The sequence below is a fragment of the Schistocerca cancellata genome, chromosome 6 (genome assembly GCF_023864275.1).
Source record: "Schistocerca cancellata isolate TAMUIC-IGC-003103 chromosome 6, iqSchCanc2.1, whole genome shotgun sequence".
Classification (NCBI taxonomy): Eukaryota; Metazoa; Arthropoda; class Insecta; order Orthoptera; family Acrididae; genus Schistocerca; species Schistocerca cancellata.
The window spans coordinates 157,545,505-157,551,237 of NC_064631.1; the positions used below are offsets into that span (position 1 = coordinate 157,545,505).

General features: G+C 41.6%; 1 pseudogene; it reads left to right on the forward strand.

Annotated features, from left to right (window-relative positions):
• The first annotated feature begins 3,274 nt into the window (after positions 1-3,274).
• On the forward strand, positions 3,275-3,392 carry LOC126089991 (5S ribosomal RNA; annotated as a pseudogene).
• Positions 3,393-5,733: the final 2,341 nt, after the last annotated feature.

Here is a 5,733-nt window from a genome sequence, read left to right on the forward strand (position 1 = left end):
TGTACATGCTACAGCGAAGAGGAGCTAAAACAGAGCCTTGACGAACAGCATTATTTAATTTCATTTGCTTGATCCATGTATTCTCAATAATAACTTGGAATGTTCGACTACTGAGAATACTTTCTAGAAGCCTTGTGATCACAGGAAAGGGAATAATGCGAAGAAATTTGTATATTAATCCTTGTCTTCACACAGCGTTATACGCTGCTGTTAAATCTAAAAATACCGCCGATGATATCAGGATCCTTTCAAACCCTTCTTGAGTATAATTACTTAAAGAGTGCCCTGAATGAATGACATCAAACACTGGATTCATACCGAGCTTAATTTTCAATACATCCAGAGTGGCTTCTTCGACTATGAAAGGGTCTGAATGTAATGACATTTCATTAGTCGTTTGAGCAGCTTCTGTTTGGTCGGAAACCGGCTTGTTCAGATTGAACTGATTCCAGTATTTTCTGAGCAATCCTGTCGAGGGTGACTTTCTAGTAATTTACAGATTGTGCTGAATAGGGCAATTGGGTGATAGCTCTGAGATCTATTTCTCTCTTTCTTAGGTTTTAATATGGCAATTCTTTTTTACTTTATTTCGTTTTCCATTATTAGTATATCGGAAAAGGAACTAGCGAGTCATTTCTTTGCATACTTCACACATTAATGAAAGTGCCCTGAATGAATGACATCAAACACTGGATTCATACCGAGCTTAATTTTCAATACATCCAGAGTGGCTTCTTCGACTATGAAAGGGTCTGAATGTAATGACATTTCATTAGTCGTTTGACTTCTCTTTCAACTGCAGCAGCATGATGACAGCATAACTGTGGGGCTCTTGTATTAACTGTGTGGACAGCAATCACATTAGGAGACACGGGCATCTTGCCCTGAAGTAATTCGCTAGCTCTCATAAGCTTTCGCAAAACAGTTCAAGTTTGCTGCTTGATTTTGTGAAATTGTGCTTCTCAACAGAATCTTGGAGCACTCAAGCTGTTGAAAAACTAATCTCCTACCTCTCTGTTACCACCATCTGTGAATTTATTTTGAAGCTGTGCCGATTCATCGTACCTTCCAGTTATGTACTCTTTCCTTTGTGGATCTAACAACAACACCAACGAATCGTTGTTAACTCTTAACCAGGGGTCCCGTGTGAATCTTCCGCAGTTTTACAATTTTAAATAATGGTTGTATTTGGAAAGAGTATAGTTATCAGGGTAAGGGCAATTGTGAGAACGCAGCATTTCTTTCTGAGCAAGTGTTTGAGCTGCAGCCATTCTTTTGGAGTTACGCTTCTAAGTAACAGTTTCTAATGTGCTTTACCAAGACATCGTAAACCTTCTTGGCCACAAAAATTAATAGTTAATGAGCAAATACAAACACAAAATAAAAGTGGCAAAGGAAAGTAATTTAATGCTCATAACAATATTTGACTGTAATATTTACATTTACCTGTTGTTGAAGAGAAGTTTAATGAGAAATACGACTATATAATAGAAAACAAAGAAGTAAATAAACATGAAATGTAGTGTTCGCTTCTAACGTGGTATATCACTCAAGGCCACAATAATTCAAATGGTTCAAATGGTTCTAAGCACTATGGGACTTAACTGCAGTGGTCATCAGTCCCCTAGAACTTAGAACTACTTAAACCTAACTAACCTAAGGACATCACACACATCCATGCCCGAGGCAGGATTCGAACCTGCGACCGTAGCGGTCACGCGGTTCCAGACTGAAGCGCCTAGAAACGCACGGCCACACCGGCCGGCCCACAATAATTTTAATTGCACTTCGTACTTCAAGTAAGCACGTCAGGTTGTAGTAGCAACAGGTAAATCGTAATTCAAGACGATAATGATAAACATGTTAGTCGTTTTGGAAAGTATATTCGTTTAGTGAAGTCAGCTTATGCGACGGGCAGAGATAAAGGAGTACCGCAGTTGTCACGGTTATTATCTATGCCAATGCTGTATATAAATTATCCAGTTAATAAGTACTTTAAAACAAATAAAATGGTATTTATAATAAGATAATGTAAAAAAGAAATCTCTTGTTCGTGGTTAATACCTTATCTCCGTAAAATGTATGTATTAAAGTGGGCATACAAGATAGCCTTCTGGCTATAATAGTTGAAAAGTCACTTTTTATCAGAAACTAATTAAAAAACCTTCTATCGCTTCCTCTTTCATCCCTGTACTATTAGTATGCGTTGAGAGAAAAGGATGATGACTTGAGAAATACTGTTATATGAATGTTGGAGCCAAAGCATTTTTCAGGTGCCTCGAATAACTTTTTGAAATTTGCATTAGCAAAATTCGATTTTGGACGGTGATATGATGGTATTAGTAGAATCCTAATTCCTGTTTATGTAGCCAAAGGCCGGTTTCGGGAGTGAGGGCAATCTCTGAGGGCAGTACATGCTACGGGAATTTGCTGGGATGTACCAGTTGTTAACAAAGCTTTCATTCCCCAAGGCTACTGACCTACACGTACCACAGCCTTTTGCATAAAAAATTATTTGTATACTGCTCTCTTCAGCCAAATTGGCTAGGCGGTCAACATTTTGATCAGAAAGCCTGTATTTACAATGTTTGTATTGGCTGTTATAATCCCCCATACAAAATCCTAGATGTGAGAGGTTGGAAAGTTATTTGGGGTGGGGGAGATGCGGGAGGCTTATACACGTTGTTTAAAGATACTTCTCCAACTTCAACAATGACTTCGTGGATGTTACCAGATGAGGACACTTTCACCAGAACAGTATTTTCTAAATCACTCTGTACAGATGTTGCTGTGCCTTATGTTTTACAATATGTGGCCCAGATTAAATTGTAACCTGGTAATTTTCTTCTTAGCTTCAATTGTTCTTCGTTTTGTGAATGGGTTCCTTGCATGACAGCTCCTTCGATATAATTTTACCCAGTGTTTTGTGAAGACACTGACATTTAGCTCTACCAGTACTCTCAGTATTCAATTGGTTGATTCGAATGGAAAGGCCAAATTTCGGTAGCGTCGCAGTTGAAGTCTTTAGTGGTCAGGAAATAAAGCAGATTATCCGATCGCCGCGTTATTCAGAAAGCACCGTGAGGAGGTGAACTAGCTTTACACGTCGTCTCTTCTATAAGAGTCACATGTACAGATATCAAAATCTTCAACCACAGACAAAAAGACTCTGAAAAATTGATGATCAGCAATTAAATGTGTACGAGATAGCTGTTGCTACAGAAATGTCAGAAGGCGGACTACTTACAATTCGCATCAATATTTAAAACTGAGAGGCACCGGCCTTGCCGCAGTGGATACACCGGTTCCCGTGAGATCACCGAAGTTAAGCGCTGTTGGGCGTGGTCGGCACTTGGATGGGTGACCATCCAGGCCGCCATGCGCTGTTGCAATTTTTCAGGGTGTACTCAGCCTCGCGATGCCAATTGAGGAGCTACTCGACCGAATAGTAGCGGCTTCGGTCAGGAATACCATCATAACGACCGGGAGAGCGGTGTGCTGACCCCACGCCCATCCTATCCGCATCCTCCACTGAGGATGACACGGCGGTAGGATGATCCCGGTAGGCCACTCGTGGCCTGGAGACGGAGTGCTATTTAAAACTGAGAAACTAAGCAAGGTGGCGTAGTGATCAGACACTAGATTCGCATTTGGGGGGACTGTGGTGCAAATAACAGTCCGGTCGTCCATATTTTTCGTTATTTCCCTAAACAGTTCCGGACAAAAGCAGTGATGGCTCCTTGGAAAGTTCACTGCCAATTTCCGTATATATCCTTGTCCAATACAAACTTGTGCCCCACCTTTAATCACCTCCCTTGTTCACATTAAGAAAATATAGGTTAGTGTCACTCGTAACGTATGTTGACCGGGAAAAAATCCGAAAACGAATTCCGTAGTAATGTTCGGATTATTTGGAACGTAATCCCATTTAAGGGCACAGACTCAATATTTGTTACACAGTACTCAGTATTGTTCAGTAGTACTTACCGTTTTAGAGTGGTAGGTAGGTTGGTAGGTAGGTTTTGGGGAAGGAGACCAGACAGCGTGGTCATCGGTCTCATCAGAGTAGGGAAGGATTGGGAAGGAAGTCGGCCGTGCCCTTTCAGAGGAACCATCCCGGCATTTGCCTGGAGTGATTTAGGGAAATCACGGAAAACCTAAATCAGGATGGCCGGACGCGGGATTGAACCGTCGTCCTCCCGAATGCGAGTCCAGTGTCTAACCACTGCGCCACCCCGCTCGGTTTTAGAGTGGTACTTACGGCTTGAGCAATATATATTGAAGAAGGTTGCAGAACTTTAAGACCATGCAGGAGAGTAGTTTGAATACACATGTACGAGGGTAAGTCAATCCGCAAAGTAGTTATAAAATTTTATTGTAATCAAGCAGGAAACTTACAAGAACATCTCCTTGCGTTTTAACGCACTTGGTCCATCGTTGTACAAGTTTCCTGATGCCCTCATAAAAGGAAGTTCTAGGTTGAGCTGCGAGCCAGGAATGCACCGCTTCTTTCATTGCCCCTTCCGAGGCAGACCGACGGCCCCTTAATGCCTGTTTGAGTGGACCAAACAAGTGACAGTGCATGGGGGCTTAATTATAATAAAGATATAAGAATGCAATGCAAATACTTTTTTTAATTTTCTGTCGCTGTATGTCCGATTACGCAAGTCTCGTAAACGGCTGGCCCTGACTAGTATTATTACGCAGTCTGTCTGCTTAGAATGACAACAAAGAATGTAAGAAAATTTTCATTAACACAGTTAATTAATTAAGTCCCCAGCAACTATAAAACCTACGAAGCCAACAAAGCACAAGTGTAGCTGTTCTGTGTGTGGTAGTGTGACTCAACGCACATCTGGCACGGTTCTTCTTCAACAAGACAAGAAATTTTAAATACCATTTATACTGACGTGATAAAAGAAAATTAGAAATCCTATAATTGTGCAAGAAACCCAGAATTACACTCTAATACAAGAACACACGCCAGATGCTTTGTTGACTGAACCTGTAATGAAGCATTATTCAGGACACACAAATAATAAGAAAATAAAGAACAGTAGGTAGTTACCTTAATTTATATTGACGAAAAGCACTCAGATCATTACAATATCTCTATTGGAACAACATCTGCTATCTCTCCCATCAAATAACTGCACAAACATGGAACAACACTCTCCACTACCACATCTCACTCCAACTTCACGACAAGCAGTGTCCACCACAACTTCTCGGCAAGCACTGCTTGTCGCTGCGTCTCAATAATCACTGCCAGTGGAGGCGGCGGAACAATACTCTCTGGCGCGATTTTTGGCGCTGTGGCTCAGTGTAGCCACCTTTCAACAGTCAGAAGGGGCAAGGTCGGGACTATATGGAGGATGATCCAGTACTTCAAAACTGAATTTCTGGACCGTTTCAGCAGTGTGGGCGGCAGTATGCGGACGGGCATTGTCGTGCAACAACACAACACCTTTTGACAGCAATCGACGGCGTTTCCTTCGAATTGCAGTGAGTATCTCACTGTAACGTACACTGTTTATTGTTGTGCCCGCTTTCCCCATAACGTTCCAGCAGTGGACCTTGTGCGTCCCAAAAAACCACAAGCATCAGTTTTCCTGCTGACGGTTGGGTCTTGAACTTATTCTTGCACGTCGAATTTGGATGTTTCCATTCCATACTGTGCCGTTTACTCTCCGGCTCGTAATGATGGATCCATGTTTCGCAACCAGTAATGAT